Source organism: Bactrocera latifrons, unplaced genomic scaffold, assembly GCF_001853355.1.
Source record: "Bactrocera latifrons isolate USDA-ARS-PBARC rearing strain unplaced genomic scaffold, ASM185335v1 scaffold_142, whole genome shotgun sequence".
In the NCBI taxonomy this organism is placed as follows: Eukaryota; Metazoa; Arthropoda; class Insecta; order Diptera; family Tephritidae; genus Bactrocera; species Bactrocera latifrons.
The window spans coordinates 536,945-550,721 of record NW_017534875.1 but is presented as its reverse complement, the minus strand read 5'-3'; the positions used below and the strand labels follow the sequence as shown (position 1 = coordinate 550,721).

Genomic DNA, 13,777 nt, shown 5'->3' with positions numbered 1-13,777 from the left:
TAATGAATATTTTGACATGAAATTTAACATAAATGTGACTGACAGTACTACCAACCTCAAAAACAAATATAATTCTACAAATCCTTCGACGCGCGCAGTTTAAATTCAAATGTCACCTTATTTTTTGGGCACASTAKTATATCTTAGTTAAAWGYSMCATAAATTTTGATAAAAATAATAAAATAATTTACGAATATGGCAACACATTTCAAAGCCGCAGTTAAGTATGCTTTTTAACACTTCTGCTGGTTAATTTTTAGCCAAAATCGGGCATTAATTGACCAAACAAATCAGTAGYGACCAAATATATAACACATAATATAATTTAAACTGCTGAAATCGTTATAATTTATTTAAGATTTATTGGCTTATCAATTTATTATACTACGGTCGCATATGTATATACAAATGTATATACCGCCTGCTATATAAAACTTCAAACTTCAGAATTATTTTTAAACCAAAATTTATGTTATTGCTTTCAACACCACACTGATTATATCTGAGCCCAAAATATTGCCTTTTTATYTTTTGTTTAATTTAATATGTAATATTTTTATCTTAGCCATGAAAGGCCTAAAGTCAAGTGTGTGACACACTTTTCCAGGCAGACAGAGAACCGACAATGCTGGCAGAAATGTACCATAATTGCTTGTCCAGCGAGTAGCAAAGTTGAGCGAGCGAACGAACGTGATCTGCTTGTAGGCGATAATAAATGCTGCTAGTTGAATATGAAGTATATGAATTATATATTACACATATGTTATATATAAGGAATACATATATGGTTCTGCTAATCTCAGCTGTGACTAGCTTATCTTGTGGCGCTTAGGAGCAGCAACAAAGCATCGCTCAGCTTAAKAAATATTCAAATGCAACAAACAATAAATTTTCTATTTTTTATGAACGGCTCATTATAGTCACTGATAACAACAGGCGTCAATAGCTATAGCTTGAAATTTCTAAAATAATGTTGCAGCAATGAAAAAATAATTTTATTTTATTTTTGAATACATGTTTCTSTTGCTGTTTTTAGTGAGCATTGATACTTTGAAATTTGGTTATTTGTTCTTTTTGCTTAATTAGGCCAATATTGGACCACTATARCAGAAAGCTGATATACAAACTGAACGATCGAAATCAAGTTCTTGGAAAGCTTTCTCATTTAACGAGATATCTTCAAGAAATTTGGCATGGATTATTCTTTAAGTTGACGCAAAATATTCGGAGAAATGGTTCCGATCGGATTACTATAGCATATAGCTGCCATACAAACAGAACAATCGGAAKRAAAAGCTTGTATGGAAAACTTTTCCATTTCACAAGATACTACCATAAATTTGGCATGGTTTATTCCCTAAGGTAACAGAGCAATCTCTGAAGAAATGGTTCATATCAGATCACTATAGCGTATAGCTGTCGTAGAAACTGAACGATGGAAATAAACTSCTTGTATAGAAAACATTTTCATTTGACGAGATGTCTCCACGAAATTTGGCATGGATTATTCCCTAAGGTAATAGTGCAATCTCTGAAGAAATTATTCAGATCGAGTCATAATAGCATATAGCTGCCATACAAAGTGATCGATCGAAATTCTTGTAAAGAATCTTTTGTATTTGAGAAGCTTTGGTGYAATCTAAAAAAGTCRGTTATTTTATACATATAAATAAATATCTGATATGATACTAAATATGATCCACATAATATGCTATAATATATATTATTATATACGAACACATAAATATTTATGTTTTGAAGTGTATATGCAATGTCCATACTTTATAACAACACCCAAAATAAACGATTTTGGCATCACCAATACAAAGTGTACCACAATCTATCACCACATATCATTGCCCGCTATCGCACACAACTCATAATGCCATATTTTAATAATTGATTAGGCTTGGAGAGCAGAACAAATGGAGGCGAGCAGGGCTCGAGGCGCATCGATCACCGCTCACTGAGCGCGGCTGCTGCAACTGAGGCACACACAAGATAATCAGCAAGATACACATGCATAWATACATGCATGTATGCGSGTACGAATAAATGTGTGGATGTAATATAATTACGCATAGCATGAGGTCATTTCGTTAGTTGCTGCATTGCGTTGCATTGAAAGGCGCGAAATAAAGCAAAATGGCAAAGGAAACCAGCGCGCTGCCAGCAGCCAGCCAACAGCAACCAAGCAGAGGACAAAGCAATGCGGGCACTGCTCTAGTGAGGGGTGGGGCGCGCGACGCGCAATAATAAAGGCTACAAAAAGGCGAGCAACATTGCGACAGCTATTTAACCTATTTTAGCGCGACGAAGGCCAAGCYGCGTGCACATAGAATATAGCCTTATTTCTTCAATTCACATGTGTGTTGTTGTTGTGCTCTGTGTATGTCTCGCAATTGTTTTTTGCCACAATTTCATTGCGTTTTATTTTGCTTTGTGAAATTAATCGCAGTTTTCATAAGCGCAGCAGSGCCACATATGGCGTTATTGTCGCTGGTTGGGCAGACGTTTGCGTCATAATGGCGCGTTTGGCTGCTATGTCTACAGAAGACATCGATTTACAACAAACGGCAAGAAATAATAAAAGAGTGCGCACTGCAGACATAAATTAGACRGTCAATTCTTGCCAAAAAAAGCTAAACTTTTGACTTCCAAATCGATTTTTTCTTTATAACCTCACCAAAAATAGTCAACGATTGGCTGGCGCTGGTGGTGGTGGTTGCTGGCGTGTTGACTGCTGACACGTTTCMCCTCTAATGTTTATGAGTATTTCCTATTATGCCTTCTGGTACGTGTAATTATCCAATCATTGKAGAACACTTGTGGTCTTTGTTCTGTTCTGTTTACTGGATTTCAGTTTTATTTTTTGTTTGTGCTTTACTCACTAAATTTGTCATTCATTTGTCGCCTTTGGTTTGTACTTTTATGTGGTCCAGTGGATCAGGTGCCCCACATTTGTCGGGTGACTCATGTGGTTTATTATTATTATGGAATATAAGTAAATGTATATATTTTTTATTTTTGTTGCATGGTGAAACCACAATTACTCAATTAACGCTTTACTTATGACACACTTCTCAATACAATTGCGGTTACGTAACGTTTTTCAGTGGAGCTATAATTAGCATTTCATACTTAGTACTGAAGTACTTGTAATTTGTTAAATTTTTAAGCACAACCAGGTTTTCTTTATGAGTCTAGATTTTATGTCAAAACACATTGACTACGCGTGAATTACATTTTACTAATAAAATAATGCATACAAATTTTACTTAAAGTACATGGAACTAGTTATGAACTAGTACTGAACTATTTATAATCAAAATTTTAGCAAAAAAAAGTTTGAAACTAATAGTGGAATACATTTTAAAGCAATGCATAAAAAACAGTTACTTATAACACATGTAACCAGCTGTGGACTAGTAACAATTGGACTAGTAATGAACTAATTATTATCTAATTTGGGTTTAAAATGACGATTTTTAGCAAAGAAATAAGAAATTACTAATTTAAATACTAATTAAATTAGTACAATATTAACTAGTTGCAGACCATACTTTAGCAGAGCACTTAAGAATGAAACAAAATTAAAAATAATGCAATTAGGCAAAATTGTATTAAAAAAGTGCGAAAATAGTACGAAATTCCAAAATTGCAACCAAAACAAATATTTTTGCCATATAAATATTATGTATTATTTTCTTAAGAAAATTCTTCTAATTAGCATAACTGCCTCGAACAACCAAATATCTTGCGCTATCATTATAATTATTATAAATTGTGCATTTTATTGACGCTGTGGCAGCAACAATCCATGTGCTTTAAAATATAAATTATGCTCAACTTGCAACAGCAGCGAAATTTTGCGCAAAAGCTGTTGCCTTGTCTGCAATTAATGCGTAAATAAATGTACTTGAAGTCCAGTTTGTTTACTGAGGCTATAAAACTTTATCGAAAATGCTAATGCTGCGTCCAGTCAAAATATTTATGAATTGTGGAGTGTCGGCAATAAATAATAATTTAATTACAAACACATTTGTATATAGAGATATATGCGTGATTGAGTTGTTGAGAGACAGGCATTGAAATAATAAGCCGATGGAGGGATACACGTTCAATTTTTATATTAGATAAAAAAAAATAAAAGTACTGAAAAAACTTCATAATCGTATTAAAAATATATATAAGAAAAGTATCACACCATTGTCAGGTATACAGAAAAAGTAATATAAAAAATATTATGCAAGAAAAAATATCAAAATTCATCAGTTGCAATGGATTTATGGGGTACAAGCTGTCAAACTTAGTTATATCCAGTAGATATTATGCTTACGATGATCCATTATCTAAAAAAATAAAATTTTTTTTCCCAAAAATAAACAATTTTTTCCCAAAAAATTTTGTTTTTGAGCAACTATCAGATCTAAAAACTGTTAGGTGGTTGTATGGAGATGTCGTACAGTATAAGCAGAAAGTTTGTTAGGGCTCGGATGATTTGTCTCCGATGATGGAGCTGATTGAACTGAGCCGCTATACTTTAGATGACTGTAATTCAAAAACTATTTCAGATACCGATTTAAAAAYAACAGCATGTTGTTTGGAAAGGTATAACATGTCGAAATAAACAACTAACAAAATAAATACACTTTTTTTTAAGTTCACACAGGTGTTCCCTTTATTTTAGGAAGTTAATGAGTCAGCTTGAACAGTTAGTTAACCAGTTAGTTAACCAGTTATCACAAAGAGTTGAAAATTTAGTTAAAAATTACGAGTTTTAATCACCTTTATCCCATCCTATCTTCGCATTTTCTAGTTTAAAACATCACATAAACAAGAATTACTAAATGAAACTAATTTTTAACACATAAAATACTGAAATATAGTTTTTAATTAGAAGCTTTTTGTAAGTAAGATCATATATGTACTGACACTTTTCCRCAAAAGCGAAACAAAAACCATATTTCGATTATTGTTGTGGAGAGAGACGCAAAAGCGGTTGCAAACATTGAAGCATGCATTCCAAAAATTATAGATGTGGCGCGAATATGGCAACTACTGCGACCACATTTGGCAAGCACCAACTGTGTACGGCACTAAGCTAGAAAACTGTTGAATAATAAACACTGGGCATGTGCTGCTGCTGCAGCTGCAAYCAAAATCGAAGGTGATTCACATAACCGAAAGAGTAATAAAATCACAGAGCACGCACTTGGAATGAAACTAAGCAGCGTTGCGTTGGCAGTGAGCAAACAGAAATGCATTAGCAGATATGCCTACAAAAAAAAAAAAAGAACACATATGTATACTTTTCTGAGTATGAGTACCTTCATAATGACAAACTGACAGTAAGCGCACATATCGTAGCGCTTTGAAATGCAAAAACGCCTCAGGGACAAGGTTGACATGCATCGATTTGCGGCGATTGTTGGTTTTGACAACAAACATGCGCTACACTAGCTGTTGTTGTAATGAATGATTCTTGCTTTGCAGTGCATTTAGTTGAGTGCAAGCGGCGCAAAACTCCAAAGAATTTCACACAGCCTCACAATGGTGGCAGTGGTGGCGCAGGGGCTGATCTTGAACTAATTTTCGYGAAATAGATGTCGCAGCGGCGGCGGCGGCGACGGCGTCGTCATGTGCGCACCAATTTATTAGAGCATTAGAGCAACAAGAACAACAACAATGAACGCATCATACAGTGGCCCAGTAGTAAAACTGCAAACGTTATGCTTACGTGTTCGATTTGTGTGTGTGTGTGTCTGTGTATGTGTGCGCTATTTAGCGCCAAACGCCCAAGGAGGACAAGCATGAATGCCGCCATTGAATGTGCGATGGCAGCGCCTCCAGTGGCATTTAATTACAAATGTATATTCTTTTGACTGCATTTATTTATTTWTATTTTTTTCGTCCGTCTAACGCTGACACTGATCGTAATTGTTTGTGATTTTTGCTATTTATTTATTATTGCTTAGGCGCTGAGCATTTGCGCGCTAATCGCTCAACATTAATAGCGCACAGTCGCCGGACGCTGTTGGTTACTCATACGCCCCGTGCGCCGCTCGTAAAACTGCAGCTGCGTACGCACGCTAAAGSGAATGCTGCTGTTTCAATAGAATGCAACTATTGATTTGAATTTCTAATAAACAATGCATAAATTCATAATTCTCAGCGCACATTCGTATGTGCTTGTGTGCGCGCTGGTGCGTATGCGTGCGCTTTGAACTCGTATTAATTTGATTTGCCTACGGCAGGCAATGCGTTCAATTATCGCTATGCTCACAGCCATCACCTTCACAGCGCGTAAAGGTCACATGGCAATGTTAAGAAGYAACTGCAACGAGTAAGCGGCAGATGCTTGTATGTAAATTAAGATTACAGAAATTTGTAAGAGGATAGTAAATTAAAGAGTGCAAATTTATAGAAAAAATATGATTTTATACAATGCAGTTGCATTTAGAAGTATTTAGAGGCTTTTTACGTTGCATTTTAAGGCCAAGGTGTCTCGGCAATTTCCCAGCCTTCTATAATTCACCACTTGTTTGTGTGCTCTATGTCTATGTGTGAGTATTCTAACTGGTTGTGGCTGATTTGCGGTTGGCGAGGCCTACAGCAAGTGAGTTTCAGTGCAAGGAAAGTTTAGAAAATTGCACTAGTGCAATGAGCCATTAAAGAGCCGCTTATAGACAAAAATATATTAAGTTAGATGTTGTATGTGATAAAATGAGTCACAGCTGAGTGCCAAGGGTGAGTCAATGCTAAAAGAAGAGTGGATTGTAGAATGCAAGTAAGCCTTTGGTCAGCAAATATTTTTTTATGATAAAAAATTTTTGTTAAATATGCTTATTTATACTAAAAAAAATTTTTTTTTAATATTAATTTACGGGAATATAGTAAGACTCCCGTATTTTTAAAAATATTTTATAAAAAAAATATATTTATTTAGCAAAAAAAAAGAGTTCTTTTATTAACAAATTGAGTTTTTATAAATTGTATAACAAATTTTTACACCACAGTTACAGCTGTTCAAAAATTAGTGAAAATAATGAAGAAAGTCGATATATTTTTAAATTTTTTTTATAAAAAGAGGCATTTCTCACTCAAGCCACCAATGAAATTTGTGAAGTTTACGTAGACGATATCGCTCCCGTTCTGGAAACTTCGAAATGGAATAATGTCTCTAGAGAAAAAATGGCAAAAAGTGGTTGAACAAAATGGCTCATCTTTGTTGATTTATTTATTGTTATAAAAAGAAATTAAATATTTGATTAGAAATACGAAAACACTTTTTCGGCTTCCTATGTAAGGCTGCGTTTATAGGAAAATTAGTTTTATTTTTCAATAAATAAATAATTATTTTTTTGTTGTTATTAATATTGCTATAATTTACCAAGCACAATTTCCTTTCATATACCTCCATATTTTTCCGTTTTTTGCAMGCTTCCTGCAAACCAAAATAAAAAGTTACTCATACGCCCTGTTGCCTACCTTGAAAATCATCGCCATCGCAAAGCGCGTACTTGACAAAGACCACAAGAAGTGCCCACTCGGCCGCGACTACTTGCATGTACAGCAATGTCACAGTGAAGGCTGCATGCAGTCACACCTTAGCGAATGCGAAGACAAACAGCAACAACAACAAAATAAAAGCAAAAAAAATATGCAGAAAAATAATAATTTATTGTTTAACTGCAGAAGCTGCRGGCAAACGCGTGCCCGACTGCTTTTAACCACAAATTCAAGCTGATGGCAAGTAGCAAATAATTGTTTTTCAAGAACCGCCAAGCCAAAGAATGATGAATGAATGAAAAGCAGCAACAACAAACAAACAACAAACACATTTGCATACAAAGGAAGCAGAGAAGGCGTGTGACAGATAAGCGCATGAGCAGACAGTTGGAGCTTGCAAATGTCTACAATGCGGCGCAACGAAAAATTTGTACCTTATTTGTTGTTATTGTTGCTGTTAGTTGATTTTTTTTCTTCTATTTTGCCGTTTTTTCGAAAACTAACTTTGTCATTGTGACAGCTGCAACTTTGTTGGCGGCCAACTGTGGTTGACGCGCTCGGCTGACTGTCACAGCCGCCAGCGGCAGACGGCTGTTGTTTTGATTTGGAGAACCGCATAGCAGCACATGGCATCGGATCGCATTGTACAGCATAGYCTAAATGACATTGTAAGAATATGTGGTTGCACTTGATGCGGCCATCTATGGYGGCTAGGTGGTGGCGACGACGATGGCGGCGGCGGCTTGCCATTAGCAGAGTGTTGCATTTCATGGTTAGAAGCGGGTTTTTGCGCCGTTGCGCGTTTTTGTTTTCTGCGGTGAGCGCCTAGAATCGCTGTTGACTTTGAAATCTGCTTGAATGACAGGCGAACACGTCACCAGCGGCGCATTAGTGCTTGCGCGCGTGCGTTTGACAGTGGAAAATGTTTAGCAAAAAAAAAAAAGCAGAAAATTTGCAAAAACCTATTGCCGCTAGCTGCTAGTGTTTTCGTATGCACACATTGCTTAGCAATTGCCAATTTGATTTATCCAGTTTTTTGTTTGCTAATTTTGTTCGCCCAATGTAACGCGATTTTCAATTTCATTGCTAAAATGATTGGTCATTATTTTATGGTCATGAACATTGCCGTTTAGTTTGGCGCTCGCAAGCGTGAGTGTATGCATGCTTACATGGTGCTGCAGCTTGCTTGCATGTCCTTAAACTATTTGCACGCAGTGGCAAGTTAAAGCGAAATCTTTGACATTGCTGTTRTTCTTACTTTGTTTGTTTCTTGGAAATTCTTTTAATTCTAAAGAATCAGTGTTTGTTTTTCATTTTCTTTTTCAGTTACTTACCACTTTACTTTAGAATTGGTTGTGTTGACGCTAGCAAATTACAAGAAGCATTGAGTTTTTAGCGTAAAAGGTAACTAAACGGCGCTCTATTAGGTATGTACAAAATTCCAAGCTGCTGCCGAAATAAGCATTCAACTCAACGAAAATTTTGTGGTAAAAAGAATTCGCATCCAAAATTGATCTTGCTTTAAAATTAATAAAAAAACACATCGATAGGTGACTTCGCTTGACCGTAATCTTGATTAAATTACAGTATTACAGAAGTATACATTTAGGGTTGGTRGTTAGTCAAGGTAAAACGCTAGCTRAATAGATAGCGCTGTGACAGAAAYTGATTTCAAAGTAATGATTATAGACACATTTGCGGCATTTTCCAAATAATTGTGGTTMAAATTTAATAAAAGCCTTCAAACTTAGAGCAATTTGTATATAACTGGTTGCGCTGGTACCCAAATGCATCGAAAATTTGAAGGAACTAATATTTTTGATAGTATTTTATCATACAAACAATTAAAAACTAAGCAATTTGAGGGTTAGATTAGGTTCGATAGCTGAACCAGAGATCGCTCTTGAACTACTATATGCCTTTCTTTGTGGAACCATAAAAACAGAACTCCTGTATTCGAGCCTGTAAGTCAGCAAGTGGCCTTGTGGCCAATACAAATTTGCTCAGGCGTTTAATATCTATTCCTGCCAGCTCGGTTGGATGTTCGCAGGTRTGAGCTTCCACGTGTTTAAGTGTTGTATTCGCATGCGCGGGACAATCAAGAAGGAAGTGTTAGATTTATCCACCTTCTTCTGCTTACATACAGCTTGTGTAGCTGGCGTCCGGCTTGATAGTAAGTTCTGGCGTAAAATTCTTTTCAATATTTTAATAACAGTTTCTTGCAGTTTTGTAGTGACTTAAAAAACTGTCTTTGTCTTCTGTTTATTTTGAGAATAGAAAATTGAAAATTTTCCATAAACTTTTAGCTGAGGCAATTGTATGATATTTTAATGCATTAATATATAATTTCTATTAAAATATTCACGAATTTGAAGCTCCTATTATATTGTCGTCCTTTTTACACACAGTATAAGTGACTTATTTGTATATTAAACTTATTTATGGTAAATATTAAATAAATGTTGACTTACCAAATTAGTTTGCATCATTCGGTTGTCTGCAAGAAAAAKAAAAATTTTGTTAATAAAAATTACAAGCAATTATTTTTTGGTACTAAAATAAGTTTYAAAATCTTTATTTTAAGGAATTATTTATCCAAATATTATAATAAAATAAAAATAARTACAATACTTTAGATATCGAACATGTGAGAAGCTACTCTGTAGCATAAATACAATATTTTGAATTTTTAATATTTTAAATACTATATATGTACGTATACTACATGTAAACATATATATGTAGTATATCACTATTCTAAAAAATAGCACATAACATATCATGGCAATCACATGCGCAGTACAGTAATAAATAACAGTAAATGAAAATAAATCATAAAATCAGTTATTCAAAGCGCTTAACCGCAGCTGTTATGCTCTCACATACAGCTGGCGCTGCCATAATTTATGAGCGGTTAAAGCTTCGAGAAGGACTGCAAATGACATATGATCGGTAGTTGTTCTAAAAGCGAATCAAAGMTGTTTTTTTTTTAATTTCMATTTATTTTATATAAAAGCGTATTCGAATGTTAATAATAACAGTTATTTTTCTACAGTTTTAGACTAAATCAAAATTATAAAAAAATAAAAAAATACTATACTATATTTCAATAAGCAAGGAAGAGCTAAAGTTCGGATGTGACCAAACAGCTTAGCCGCTTGCAACTTGCCAGAATGAAAGCCACGGACTTACTTTGAGGTGCAGGAAAAACTGTATATTAATACTAAGGGAGGCTAAAGTAAATATTGATCCGCTTCTAACCATATGGGACATACGAGCATAGTATTATCAGGAGAGTATTTTTTACAAATTAATGTTCGGTGARATAGCCGGGATTCACATATTCGGTATCTGGGTGGTCTGGTTGAAAAGTTTGGTACGATTTTGACAATTTCTAGTTAAATGTGTGCAGTCATTGGTGATTGTTTTGCGTATTGGAAAGTGAAAGATATGTATATGCATTAAACCACTAAGAGGGCGGGACGAATTCGCTACGCCTTAGTAGTGCRTTGCGATTTTTACAATGGACAAAAATATCGAGCAAAGAATTTGTCACAAATTTGTATTTTTGGTAATTCAGTTTTATCAAAAGCACAAGCGGGCGGGTGCAACAAAGCATTCAAATTTCAATGATGGTCGAGAGATCATAGAAGACATGCCTCGTTCTGTACCACTTCAACTGATGAAAATATTAAAAAAGTGAGGAATATGGTGCTTCAAAATCCACCAAAATCATCAGGAAATTGTTATAGAGATAACAAGAGAGCTCGACATACATATCTCGCGAGTCTGCTCGAGTGATTTTGGTGGATATTTTGGGTATGAAACACGTTCTTTCTCGACTCCCCGATAAAGCTGATATTTTTTTTGTTTTAAAAAGTAGCGAAATAGGTCTCTTGTTGTGCCGGCTTCTTTGTGCTGGTCGTAGATTCCGATCCCAATCAAGGAAACCATTATAAGTGCCGATGCGGTATAGGTTTATGAGTTTGATATCAAAAAAAGTCAACAATCAACGGAATGAAACTTATTTTCATTAGAWAATTAAGTTCACTTCAAGAAGCTAGCTAAAATGAAATCGAGAGAAGGTGGCCATGCGATGAGGCTGAAAAATTGTGTGTCACTGGGCAGATTTACTAGGGCTTAATTGTAATTGGATATRTATGTGCTTTGCTCCTTTAGTCTCCATATTTTTGATTGTATTAAAAAAAAAATAATGATTAAAGACCAATTTTCAAAATTAGGTGCAGATTTTTTTTTTTGTTATTTTTTCAAATATTGATATTTAGAATGCATAATATTTTTTCTCTCACTTTTTTCTGTTCTGAAAATTTGATGTCAATACTGCAAATTTTCAGCTATTTTAACAACTTTTTCATATTTTTACCAATTATACATATGTGTTAATTGAAATATTATTTTTCCAGTATAACATATAATTAATCAAAAAATTCAATAATATTTCTGCAAAACTGTACTTAATGCTTTTACTCATTACACATTTTATATTTTATAATTTTCGAAAACGTGTGTCTCGATCAAGATCATCACTTTTAATTGCGCGAATTAAAGATCACTTTGAAAGATCACAATCGACAGTAAAGCAATTTATTATTTCACACGCCAAAGTGCAACTGCGAGGCGCATCCTTGAGGCCACATACACACATACATATACATATTTATATATTGTGAATTGTATCTATAAATATATTTAATAAAATATATATTGCATTTTAATAAAAATATATGTATCTTTTTCAGCACAAACACACAGTCACCATTGCAATAATCAAAGAGAAACAAAAATAAAAACAAAAAACTTGTTCGCTTTGAAGGTCAGCGGTTGTGCAACATTGCCCTTCAAAATATGCGCACATAAAAACAATAATAAATGCAACGAAAAATGCAACAAGCAAGCGTACAACGCGTCAACTAACCGGCTAMAAGGCAGAGTCTAACACAAAAACAACAACGGTAAACTAAACGAAACTGATGCTGTAACCAGCTGAAGCTGAGAGCGCGACGCAGACAAAAGTCAAAGCGCCGCACGCCGACAAGAGGAGCACGCAAAGTCACCGTTGGCTGAGCGCAAGCGAACGACTGACAGGCGGCGGAGCACATCGATGAGTAGTTGGTCAGCAAAGCAAAYAAGAAAACTGTTTGTTGCAGCAACCGTTAACAGGCTGTAAAGCGAGCGATCAGAGACAACAAACAACATGCTGGCCAATAACATGCAGAGATAATGGCACTTAACAGATAGTAGTCGGCCGAAACCAGAGCTTGGCTCAAATGCAAGCGCAACGAGAAAGAGGCGGCGCAGTCAGCGCGCACGCGCATGGTGAGTTTTATAAAAAGCAGCAGCAGCCRCGTCGCACGTCCGGCGGCGTAACCTTGACCTGGTTCTTGAAATTGACAGGCTGCTGTAACAGCAACAGCAACAACAACAACGGCAATTAGTGGTGGCGGCAACGACAAGTGACGTTGGCGCATGCGTCCATTACGTAGTCAGCGCACACACACACACACACACCTTTGTGTAGATATGTATTAAGCCTGCTTGCATGTTTGTGTGGCGTTGTGTATTTGCAAATGCCGAAGACTGGTTTTTGCTGCAGCGTCGACTGGTTTGTGCGCAACATGTTGGAGGAGACACTTGATTTTGCATACACACACACAAACATACTATTTGCCGGCAATGACGATGCCGTAGTACGCGTGGTTTGTATTTGTTGTTGTTATAGCCATTATTACATTGCCAATGACGACGCGCCGCTACCAACGACGCGCGCTCGCTATGCGCATRCGCGACACGCCAATAACTCAACTATGCTTAGTACCAGCTGTTGTGGCGACTAGTTGGTGTTGTTGTCATTGACGCTATTCTTTTTTAACTGCCATTCGCATTTATCATGTGAGCGCATTATTGTTGCCGTGCATTTAACGACACTTAATTAAGTCGCGCCAAAGCGGAGGCGTGTGCGTTTTTAGAATAAACGATTAACAGCAATTTATGCATAAATATATTTTATTGTCATTTTGCATATGCACACATACACATATACATATATTTTTGATTTTTAATGTCATTTTTAATGCGCTTGCCTTTTTTATTTTCTTTTTTTGCGACTTTTAGTCGCGCTTGCCTTTTTCGGCGCGCGCTTCATGTGCGTTTTGGCATTGCTGATGGCCAACTGGTCAGCAGAACTGGTGAATTATTGATTGCCTATTGCATGCGAATAGGTAGAATTATGCACACACACACACAC

General features: G+C 35.7%; 1 protein-coding gene across 1 annotated transcript in view; it reads right to left on the bottom strand.

The window, feature by feature from the left end:
* The window catches only part of LOC108965587 (serine-rich adhesin for platelets-like), a gene marked incomplete in the record, with an annotated part of 231,271 nt that overhangs the window by 31,179 nt on the left and 186,315 nt on the right, over positions 1–13,777 (bottom strand). Inside the window, 1 exon segment of the mRNA XM_018928110.1 lies at positions 9,984–10,009.